Raw genomic sequence first — 13,134 nt, forward strand, 5'->3', positions numbered from 1 at the left:
ATGATGTACTTCTCGCCATCCTTGATTATTCCCTCAATCCATTTCTCCATGGCTTCTGCAATACTCTTGGCCCGTTGAACTTGGCTCATTAACTTTTTATTTTCTGGCAAGTTGGGTCAAAGTTCTTTGTAGCATGAGATATTGGGAGTGCCCCAAAGCAACCAATACTGTCGATGAACTGGGCTAGAACATTTGTGTGTCGCTTTAGTTCTCTCTTTTCTCGCCCATCTTTCCCCGATCTGGTGAGCATTTTCTTTGCCGCTACCTAGAAGAAATGATTGTCTATGTCTCTACTCATGTTTCCCAATTCCACCTTCGTGATCTTGAAATCATCAAGGCTAGCCTCCTTGTTTTCATCCTTGGGTTTGTACAAGGCGATTTCAGCAACCCATTTTCCAGTTCCCTCATCATTGTCCAAGTGAGCGGCAGTCTTGAACCTTTTCGGCTTAGGATTCTTCTCTGTGTACTCAATGACCATTTCCTGAATCGGAATAGTCATGGGCAGAAAAATCTACTTTTTGTTCACCAAGGTCGTCAACCACTTAGGAGTTGCACTGGAGCTAGTTGTTCCTTCGATCACTTTGGAAGGTGGCATCATAGCCACAGTCACCATATGAGAATCCAGGGCACTAGCAACATTGCCATCCAAGTCTTTAATTTCAAATATCTGGGCATCGAGAATTGTATCTTTCACCCTTGTATCCTTTGCCTGATCCATCTTTCTTTGAGTGGCACTTCGGGACCGGGTATGCCGAGGAGTACAAAAATCCAAAGCTCAATTAGACCTATGTCTAAGCTGGGGCGGCTTGTTATCCTTACCTGCATGAACATGCATAGAAGCATTGTTAGAAAGACACTTTGGTGAACGTAGAGGGTCCTCATTACTTCTCGCAGAATTAGACTTAACACCTAATTTCACTGCTTTCTTATTGGCAACCTACGCTGCGGTCCTTTCCAAGACTCCTTTGGTCCTTAACTATATATCAACTTTCTCTTCCTCATCCCAATCAATTGGAGGCATTTCAATTTCTGCATGGGCTAAGTATCCTGGTTCGAATAGCTCTAGATAGTCCTCTTCGAGCCCCTTAGTATCCAATTTTAATTGCAATGAAACGACTTGTTCTAACACCAACCTCATGTTTCCTCTTTTGAAGACTTCGAATTCATTTGTACAATCTTCCCAGAAATCCTCTAATTGTGGCATTGGGAGGTATGGCATTAGACCAAGACTTCTGGAAAAACCCTTATTATCAAAACCTTTCCTTTCAAGATACAGGGAAAAATTGAAATTCCTGAGATCTGCTCCAATACTCAGAGCATCAGACATCGAACTATAGGACAACATGCCCAATTGAATGGGAAAATGACCCTCCCATTTATCCCTGGGTTGTGCCTTTTTGATTATGGAGGTCATTTGTCTACATATTTTCGCCAGAACAAAGCAATCTGAACAAAAGTGAGAGAGCTTGAAGGGCTCCTCTTCAAAGCTGCCTACCCTTATGTAACAGAAGCGTGGAAACTAGATATAAAAACTACCAAATCTCTTAATCAAAGTCTGTGCATCCTCGGAGATTATTTTGGCTTTCATATTCTTCAATTCATGACACAAGTCACCCAGAAAAGCATTGTGCACCCTTTTGAAATCTTGTAAGGCCTTATCCTTTTGCAGCATGGGATAGAACTCATATACGGAAACATCCTCCTCAGTGAGTTGTTTCGGTATTCCAACCAACTCCTTAACATAGGCCAGGGTGAATTCACAAAGTTGGTTCCCACTTTTGCCAACGAAGGAATTTGGCGAAAGTGGGAACTTCGATTTTCTAGGTGTTCGAGCGAAATAGTGGTATTCGCTCGAACTACCCGTGGTAGTTCGAGCGAACCACGTTGCGGACCTGGGTTCGCTTGAACCGTGGGTGACTCTGTATGGGCCGAAATCAAGCCTATTGGTTTGAGTGAATGGGGGTTCGCTCGAACCATAATGGATTCAAACGAACCCCATTCGATCGAAGTACTGTTCATTCGAACCCTCTAATTTGAGGTTTCTCCCAAAAATATTTAGAATTCTGACGAATTAATGACTTTAGAGCTCTGGTTCAAAGCACAAATGAAATAATCTTGATAACCCAAAAATATTAGATTGTAGTACTCGGAGCAAGCTTTCCAACGAGTATAATTTTGTTATATTTTGAATTTATTATGTGCTTGTTTTTTTAATTTTATGGAAAATTGGTTTTTCATCGAACATGAACTTATCTGTTCAATGCATTGGGAAAAATATGAAACTAATTCAAAAAAATTCTGAAAAATATCTATGCCCCTAGTATTGATGTCTTCTTTCTAACAAAAAAAATAAAATTGAATTTCGATTTATATAGAACAAGTTATGTGTTCAAACGTAAACCTATGTCTAAATTATGACTAGTCGGACTTCAAAACTTTATAAAATGAAAAATATTGAACATATCACTATAAAACCAAATGCAAGCCCGGGATGTTGATGTTACAAACCAAAATTTGAAATAATTGAGTTTTTATCATTTATAGAAAAAAAGTTATACATTTCGGGAGGCACCTCACTCTTAAAAAATGTAGTTTGTTGTAAAAAAATACTTTTCGAGGGAGATGGAAATTTTTTCAAAAAATCCTTCAAAAAAATTTGAAAAAATGTATATAGAATCTACAAACAAAATGCTAGAAATCACTAATTTACATCATCTTTAAATTTTTAATAGTTTAAAAGTTATAGTTCTCGGAAGTTGAAGATTATTTTAAAAATGTACATCTCAGTGTCAAAAGTGGCAAAAAAGTGGGAACCATTATTGTGAGTTCACCCGCCAAACAATACAAGAGATACAGAGACATGAAGAAGTTTTGTTGGAACTGTTTAGCCATACTGAGTTGTTCTCTCATTGAATCAGCAATCAATTCAGCCCAATCCAAATATTGCTTCCCTTCCAAACCAGTTGCACGTAACAATAAATCTAGTCGTCGAAGCTATAAGCTTCAGCAGATCCTCTGGCTCGGTGCAACCAAAGCATAACGTCATGAATGTGAGGCAACATGTGATTCTTATTAGGATTCTTGGGTAACCTGGAACCACCTCTTTGAGGAACCTTCAACCAGAATTTTGCTACATTGTTACGGTGTCCGGTTCTGTCTGCGTTGAACTCGCTGATTGACTGAGCAGGGGAAAATTTGGAGAACTGGTAATTAGGTATCTTGAAGACTAAGGAAATTACTTCACAATTTATGGGAAGAAGGGTTTCACCATTGTCTCTCCTAATGGTTTCAGACACTGGGTCATATCTAGCAATACATTCCCGAATCAATTATGGGTAAGGAATGGCTGGGGGAAAAGCTACCGCTTCTATGAGACCGCTACTCAAAATCTCCACACCAAAAGACTTGTCAATTCCCTTGAACACTCTCTCTTTCAACACCTCAAGATTTTCCCCTTTTAGGTCAGTATCGCTAACTATGGGTTCAGTGGATGCCAAGCTAAAAACATTCCCAAAAAAATGTAGTGTGGACTACATAATTTAAAACAATAAGCCTAAACCGGTTGCAGCAAAACTTTCTATGAGAGAGAAAATGCAAGCAAAAACCACTGGAGAGAACAAGAAAAGGACTCACCTTCACAGTTGAACAACCAGGCGACAACTAGCAGTAAACAAGACTCTTATCCAGGAAAAACAAAAATGCAACAGCGAGGAACAAATGCAGAGCACTAATAGTCCTTCATACCTTATTAGTGAAGGCAATGATACGGAAAAATTGAATGCAATAATTCCAATTTTCAGTCTGAGTGTGTTAAGTTTATGGATTGGACATCGCACGCATGCATTGAATGCAAGGTGGCATTTTTTAAGTAACCGCCAGTTCCCAAAGTGATTGCTTACTTTGAAAAGCCAGGAATCGATGTCACTTAAAACATGGTTCAACTTCCACATATTTGGTAATGAATACACCATCAAATCATTAAAATCTGCGAGACCCACCAGCTTCGTACACATATGAACATCCTGAACAGACTTCATGGGGGTTCAAGTAGTTCAAGCTGTACGCCGTGCTCAAGGAAAATCTTGTCGAGAAAATTAATTATACCAAGCTACTGACCATTTGTGCTATATTGAACATGTTGAATATGTTTGAACCTCTTGAACTTGGTTCAATGAGTTCAAAACCCGGAGAGAAATAAAGTAACATATCACCGAACAAGAAACTTTTAGAGAGCCACTACAAGACACTTAGAGAAAATATTAGTATGAAAAACCTCCCTGAACACCTAGGAACCTATGGAACCTAAATGAACCTGTTGAACCCGGTTCAAGATGGTTCAACGTGTTCACAGAGTTCAACCAATTACCTAAACTTGACATTTGTGATTGAAAAAGGATTTATAGATGTACTAAGGACTTGAACCGAGGTGTCACAAGAAAGATTAGGACTCTGAATGGAAATTTTATAGGATGACTTGCTCTTATCATGAGGAATAAATGATGTAGTAACAGAAGTATATTTATTGGGAGGTAAATAATGGGGAAAATGCTTAGTTTTGGTCAGATTCTTGGAATGGGCAGGTGCCTTTAGGTATTGAGGAGCAATTTAAGGAAATCAAAGATATTACTAATCATGAGTGGGGGTTGAAGGTGGCTGATTTCATAAATGTTATTGAGATATTCTCTAGGAAAGGCATATGGAAAGATCCAGCTACTCTTCCTCTAAGTAGATCTCAGTGCAGGCTTCTGAGTAGTATTTTACAACAAAGGATGGTTTATGTGTCAGATAAGGTCGATAAGTTGTTTTGAGTGCCTTCTAAATATGGGTGTTATTTCATTAAAGAGGGCTATAGGGATCTTCAATGTATGGAGGAGAGTCATATAAAGAGCAGGGTGTATTCATTATGCTGGAACAACATTGTGTTGCCAAAAGCTAGATGTTTTGCATGGTTGACGGTTAGGAAAAGGATTTTAACAAGTGATAAACTTGTTAAGTTAGGTATTGCACAACCATTTAAATGTTCTTTATGTGGTATGTATGATGAGATAGGAGATCACTTACTTTTAAGATGTGATTTTACTCAGCAATGTTGGGCTTTTGTGTGTGAAAAACTTGATTTTCCAATGCCATTCCTGGATAAGTTATGGAATTTGTTTGAATCATGGCCTATAATAAATTCAAATTCTAAGTTTGCTGGCCTTTGGAAATGTATCCCTGCAGCGGTTGTGTGGGCTATTTGGTGGGAAAGGAATAAGAGGATCTTCAGGAAGGAATTTTCCCCAATTCAAGGGGTGCTTTCTAGGTTAGAAAAATCCATTTCTGAAATGGTAAATCAAGCTTATCTAACATGAGAAGTAATCATTATTTTTTCCTTTGGGATGGGAGGGTGGTAAAAAAGTGGAAATTTATTAGTATTCCGAGTGGTCTTCTCCTTAATTGGAAGTCTTTACATTATGTTGATAGGACTAAGGTGAAATGGCTTCCCCCGGAGAAGGGATTTGTGAAGCTTAACTTTGATGGAGTTTCTTGAGGGAATCCGGGGAAGTCTAGGGTTGGGGTGTGCATTCGAGATATGTTAGGTAATGTGAAAGCTTACAAGTTTGCGTCAATACCGCCAGGGATAAATAATATTGCAGAAGCATTAGCTTTATTTGAGGGTTTGATTCTTGCAAAACAGGGTGTATTTGAGAAGATTCATATTGAAGGGGATTCGCTGACTATAATTAATTCATGCATAACTATAAATTCTTCTTCATGGAAAATTTCTTATATTTTAGCTCAGATTTGGTTAATTATTGACTTTTTCACAGAATATTGTTTTTCTCATATTTTAAGGGAGGGCAATAAAATTGCAGACTACTTAGCTAATTGGGGTTGTGATGAGAATTTTTTGGAGGTTAAAAAGGTTGATCAAAATCATAAATGACCTCCACATTTGGAAGTCTTAGTGAATAAAGAGAAGAATATCTTGGATAAGGCGGCGGTGTAGATTTGTTAAATTGGTTCTTAGAATCTTCCTTCTGTATGTTGTGGGGGTGCATGGTTTCGTAGTGTCAATTATCTTCAATTAGGACTAATGTTGATTGTTTCATTAATGTGGCCACACTGGCTCATCAATTTGAAGCTTTTTATCATACTTCGATGTGGTGGTGTGATGAGTAAAGTACAGGTCTAACATAGTCTTGATTAAACTGATTATCCTGTTTGTGCTTAAATGTGTATATGTTGATTTCTCGATGCTAGCACAATGTGGGGTTAAATATATAATGAGGTGGCATGCCGAATTGTGTGAGGGTTTATGCTATTCTAAACATTCTAGAATTGGATAATCGTTCGTCTGGGATGCAAGGAATTTGCTCTGGGGGTTCAGATGTGGAGATGGATGTTGAGGGTGGGAGGTCATTTGGGAATGTGCCACCTTCTAGTGAGGAAAATTTGATTCCAATTCAGAGTGAGGATGGGGTAAGGCAAAATTTGCAGCAGACGGGTTGGGAGGAGGTTGAAAATGTGTCCCATAATGATACAATTTTGGGAAATTAGAGGTCCATGTGCGCTTGGGGGGCAATGTCCATGGAGGAGTAGGGTCAAAAGGGGACACAATTTTTCTAGTATAAAATTTTGATACTCAAAATTGCATGGCCTTTTGAGTAGTCAGGATGGGATACAAGCTTTCTCGATTGTGTATGGTTTCCCCCTAGTTCGTCGGTAAAGGAGGTGATAATGTTAAGTGATGAAGGCTCGGCAAGATATTAAAAGAACCCAATGTTGGTTTTGTCACTTCTTTGGGTATTTTGGTCTTCTGTGTTCTATCAGTTTGGATCTGTATATGGTGAAAATGGATAACAATAATAACAATATTGAAAGGCTAAATGAATTCAACCACAAAACCCTAGCCTAACAATAACAAATATCCACCATAACATATGAAGATTACCTAAGACAATGCAAATCAAATGGAATCACAAAGATTATACCATCACATGTCCAATAGGGTTTGGATCTCCATTCTTCCTATCTCCATTGATCTTGCTTGATATATTTTCTCTCAGATTTTATGTGTGCACAAGAGCTCAACAAAGAACAGAATGTGGTTGCAAGTAGGATCGTAGTGTAGTCAAGTTATTAAGATGATTCATTAGGATGCATCATTAGGATGATTCATTAGGGTTAGATAATGAGGAAAGCATCTCCTTATATAGAAGACACTATATGAAATGGAGGGATAAGATTGAGAGGTGTAAAAAGGAGGTCGGCTATGATTAGAGGGTAGGTAGAAGAAATAATAAAATAATGAAAGGGGTAGGTAGTGTATGAATTAAGAGATGAATGACATGTATCATGGGTAGAAAAGGTTAATGAATTAATTAAATAAATAAAAGATTTAATTTAATTAATAGATAAAGTGGGATCAATTAAATAAATAAAATATTTATTTAATTTAGGAAAATGATAATTTAAATAAATAAATGTATTTATTTAAATGAGAAATAAAGCTAGAAGAGGATAAATGAATTAATTAAATAAATAAAGATTTATTTAATTAATAGAAGAATTAAGCTTAGATAATTAAATAAATAAAATATTTATTTAATTAGACTGGACAATTTTGGGTGTCTATAGGATCAAATGTGTATTTGGTGGGTCTGCAGGTATAAAAGGTGTACTTCATTTTGTGCCACCAGATGTTGCTAGCCTTATTTTCTATATTGTTAGTTAAGTGGTTTTTTGAGAGACTTTGGCATTATGTTGTAATGGGTGGGTTTAGGCATTATGAGGTATCGGGTATATTGGTTTTATGCTACTTAGGGGAATTGGGTTTTGGCATTATGATGTATGGGTATAATGGGTATGGATAATGTTAAATGGTGGGTGTTATGAGCCATGTTGGCATCCCCACATTTAACTTTGTTTTCTCATTGGAACTTCTGATAATTGTATTATGGAAAGGATTTGGGGTTTTCTTGTTGATTCTTTCCCCATTGAGTCTTTGAATCAGTTTAAAATATATAATAATATATTAGTGGCATGCCACTTTTGCTTTAAAAAAATAAAAATTTATCAACTCAATTCAAATCAATCAATTAATTCAATTCAATTATATTAAATGATTCAAATCAATCAAATCGATTAATCAAATTAAATCAAATGAAATAATCAACTCAATTCAAATCAATCAATTAATTCAATTCAATTCTATTAAGTGATTCAAATCAATCAAATTAAATCAAATCAATTCAAATCAATCAATAAATTCATTCAATTAAATTATATTAAGTGATTCAAATCAAACAAATGAATTAATCAAATAAAACCAAACCAATTAATCAACTCAATTCATATCAATTAATTAATTCAATTAAGTTATATTAAGTGATTCAAACCAATCAATTAATTCATTTCAATTGTATTAAATGAATTAATCAAATTAAATCAAATCAACTAGTCAACTCAATTCAAATCAATTCAATTGTATCAAGTGATTGAAATCAATCGAATGAATTAATCAAATTAAATCAAATCAATTAATCAACTCAATTCAAATCAATTGTATGAAGTGATTCAAATCAATCGAATGAATTAATCAAATTAAACCAAATCAATTAATCAACTCAATTCAAATAAATCAATTAATTCAATTAAGTTATATTAAGTGATTCAAATCAATTGAATGAATTTATCAGATTAAATCAAATCAATTAATCAACTCAATTTAAATCAATCAATTATTTCAATTCAATTAATTAACTGATTCCAATCAATCCAATGAAAATTCAAATCAATTGATCAATTCAATTCAAATCAAAACAAGGAATCAATTAATTAAATCAATTATATTAAGTGACTCAAAACAATCAAATGAATTAATCAAATTAAATCAAACCAATTATTCAACTCAATTCAAATCAATCAATTAATTCAATTCAATTGTATTAAGTGATTCAAATCAATCAAATGAATTAATCAAATCAAATTAAATCAATTCAAATCAATCAATTATTTAAATTATATTATATTAAGTGATTCAAATCAATCAAGTGAATTAATCAAATTAAATCAAATCAATTAATCAACTCAATTCAAATCAACTAATTTAATTCAATTCAATTAAGTGATTCAATTCAATTAAAGATATCACACAACAAGTAAAATGAAATTGTGCAAATTAAATCAAACGTACATAAATACATGTGTACAAATTAAAGATACTAGTTGCAACAAATTAACTCAAATGTACATGTGTACATATGCATAAATTGCAAAAAATAACTCGAATGTATATGTGTACATGTGTACATATGTTGCATAAAACAACTCAAATGTAAATGTGTACATATGTATAGAGATCAAAAAAATAGCTTGAATGTACATACGTACATATGTATGACGATCCAAAAAATAGGTCAAATGCACATACATACATATGTATGAGGATCCAAAAAATAATACATACATATATATACATATATATACATGCAAGTATACATATTTATGTATATATAGACATGTATCATGGTAAAAAAAAAACATGAGTTCATTTGTTCTAATAAATTAAGTAAGCTCATCATACATAAAATCTAAATCCTCTATGTCTTTAACTATCTCTAATATATCTTTCTAATATCTTCGATAGGAAACCTCCACTTTTTGGGGCCACAACCTCTTTTTTGTAAAGTTTAAAATTGTAGTCTTGTTTCTATAACTAAGTTACTAAAATGCAAAACTTTTTGGTCAAGCATGTATTTAGTAAATGTAACTCCATTGTTATCTATCTTTGTTTTTTGATAGTAAATACCTTCAACAACAACTTATTTAGTGGGATATTGTTGCCCATCAACATCTTCAACTGATTTTGACAATTTAATTTTTGGTTTTGTGCATCGTAATAGGTAATAGTCAACACCATCTACATTTTCAAGATCTGCAACCATGACAAAAATATCACCTATACACAAGACACAACTAATATTGTACCTGACACAACTAAATAATAAATATGTTCATAATCTGTTGAATATAAAGGATCATGAATATCTACAATGTCACTATCTTCATAAGGAGGCATTGCAAATAAATTTTTCTTCTCTCATTGTGAAATAAATCCATTTCTAATGTTCTCACATTGTTGAATATTTGCATTGTTCTCAATGCACTCAACACAAAAACATGATTTTTCTCTTACCTAAATCACAAGAGGTTTGTTAAGTTCTGTAGATATGACCTATTTTCAATGCAATTTCGTAGAAAAACAAGTTATATGTTCTCTTACCTGAATCACAAGAGTTTTTCTATGTCATGTAGTCATCACTTGATGTAATTTTCTAATTCCATTAACTGTTTGGCAATTATAAGGATTGGATCAAGCAATATCTTTAACTTCCCAAAAATAACGTTTGTTGTATGTCAAGTCACGAGCACCAACATGACTTTTGCACCAATCTAATATCTCACTTGAATTTATTATGGTGTTACTTGCACATTAACTTATTTTAGCAATTTAACTCAGACCCATAAGATACATGCACTCTAATAAACATTGAACATGTACCTCCAAGTTCATGTTGGCGAAGTGCATGCTTCACACAGGCTCCTACTCCATCATGCTCTCCTTTTCCATGTCCACTCTCAAAAAAGTTACACAAAAAATTTAGATCACATTTAACATGTTGTCACGACAATCAATTGAATGCTTTTGCAGATTTAAATTGTCCTGTGAAATTACAATCAAATATAATATTTATTAGTTTAGAAAACTTAATTATACTAGATAATTAAAAGACTTAAGTAAAACTTAATTATGCTTACCAGCACATCCATCAAACCAAATCCAATGTTGTGAAGCACTTATCCGATGATGTATGATATTTTCAAAAAAAGTCTCAAAACAATGTGCTACATAACTCCTGTCATGACAAGTGTCATCATTGATATAAAAATGAACTTCCTTAACGAATCTAATGCATTTACCTTCATCATATTCTAGACCGTCCTCATAAAAATATGCATGTCTATAAAAAACTTGTACAAAAATTGCAACCTACTCAGAATGATAGTATTGACTTTGAATCTCTATGTGAGGACTAAACGTATAGTTCTCAGAGAAGTCTACTATGGAAAGAATATGACCTAGAGGAAAACAATTTTTGGAGATACGAAACTGTTATGCTTGCCATCTTGCACTATGAAAGTGCAGGATATGTGGATATATCATATTATGAAATCTACACATGAACTTTTTGTAAGGAAATTCACTCTCTTTTAACACAATTTTTTTCGATTCATCTCCTAACTTTGTCTGGTATTTTTCATATTGAAATATTTTCCATAGAACTTGCACTGAAAGATCAACATTGTCAATTTGTATAAAATTCTTCAAATATCCATAGTCAGCACATGTATTGTTTATACATTGTATATAGTATTCATTTGAACCTTCTAATCTGTCACATAAAATTGACTTCACAAACTATGTCGTACTTGCAGGTATGAGTACATTTGGATTACTTTCTTTCATTGCCTTTTTATCTAACTCGAGATGCAACTAAAATTCAACGTGATTTTGACAACAAGTTTCATGTACCTTATTGATATGCACACAATATGGTTGTTATACCTCAAACATTCTTTGACATATCTTGACATCTAGAAATTCTTGTTTGAATGCTTCAAACTGTTCACTCTGTGTTGTGTCTATAAACTATTTTGGATGTGCAATTTTTGTACCATCTTCACCTCTAATCTGTATAGTGTCTCTTTTATTGGAAGAAACACAAGAGTGACTGGTCCAGTATTCAATAACAAGTCTTCTTACATGTTCAACAATTCTATCTTTTTGAGGAACCTTGCAAATACTGACCCAATTCTTTTCAATATTCTCATCCAGCCTGTTTCTTTTCCTAATATATCTCTGGATAATTCTTCTAAACATGCATTCAATTACTGAGCAATTGCTTGAGTTTGTCTTCTTTGTGATAATATTTTTACTAGAAATCATAGTCATTAATGCTCTCTGTGCAACACCTAAATTAGCATTTCAACTTGTGCTCTCGATACATTTAAGAGATTCTTGCAAATTTTCAACCACTGTCTAATTTACTGATCCCTCTGATGATTTCTTCTTGTTATCAACACCCAACAACTCCAAAATGGGGATCATTTATTTTCTCCTAAAAAAACTTTGCAAACAATTGTGCTCTTCCAATTAGAGATTTACCTTCAAAATATTTGTCCTAATATTTTTAGTGTGTAAATTCAATGTACATTTTGGTACCATATCCTTAGCTGAAATCTCATAAAAAAGAGTGTCTTCATCCATCTCCATGAAATTGGCCATACCAAAGAATTTTTTTTAGGATTGACTAGGACCGGTTACTTCTCTTTCTTGAATCGGGACCACTCCATCATCAATGGGAACTTATTCTTGAGCAGGTATTGTATCCCTTTTTTTTTCTCTTTTATTTGATCATGCTTCCGTAATCTTACCCATTTTATTGCCCATTGGACAAACTGCTATTGAGAAGCCATCTGAATCTGTGAACCCCTAAATACACATGCACATATGTGTCAAGTCAATTGGACCCAACTTTAAATATAAATATACACATGTACACAGTATATACAGACATACATGAAAACACACACACATACATGTAGACAAAAAAACATACATGCAGACACGCACATACACATACATACACATATACATAGTATATACACAAACCTACACATACACATATACATATATGTACATACACACACATACATACATACACATATACACAATATATACACATACACATACACATACACATACACATACACATACACATACACATACACATACACATACACATACACATACACATACACATACATACATAGTATATAAACATACATACACATACACATAAAAACATACATACACACATTCACTCACACACATACACATACACATACACATACACATACACATACACATACACACACACACAAATATACACATACATACACACACATACTCATACATAAATACATACATACATACATACATACATACATACATACATACTCACATTCACACATACATACACAAACATACACTCATACATACATACACACACATACATACACATAAAC

This window comes from Cryptomeria japonica, chromosome 10 (assembly GCF_030272615.1).
Source record: "Cryptomeria japonica chromosome 10, Sugi_1.0, whole genome shotgun sequence".
NCBI lineage: Eukaryota > Viridiplantae > Streptophyta > Pinopsida > Cupressales > Cupressaceae > Cryptomeria > Cryptomeria japonica.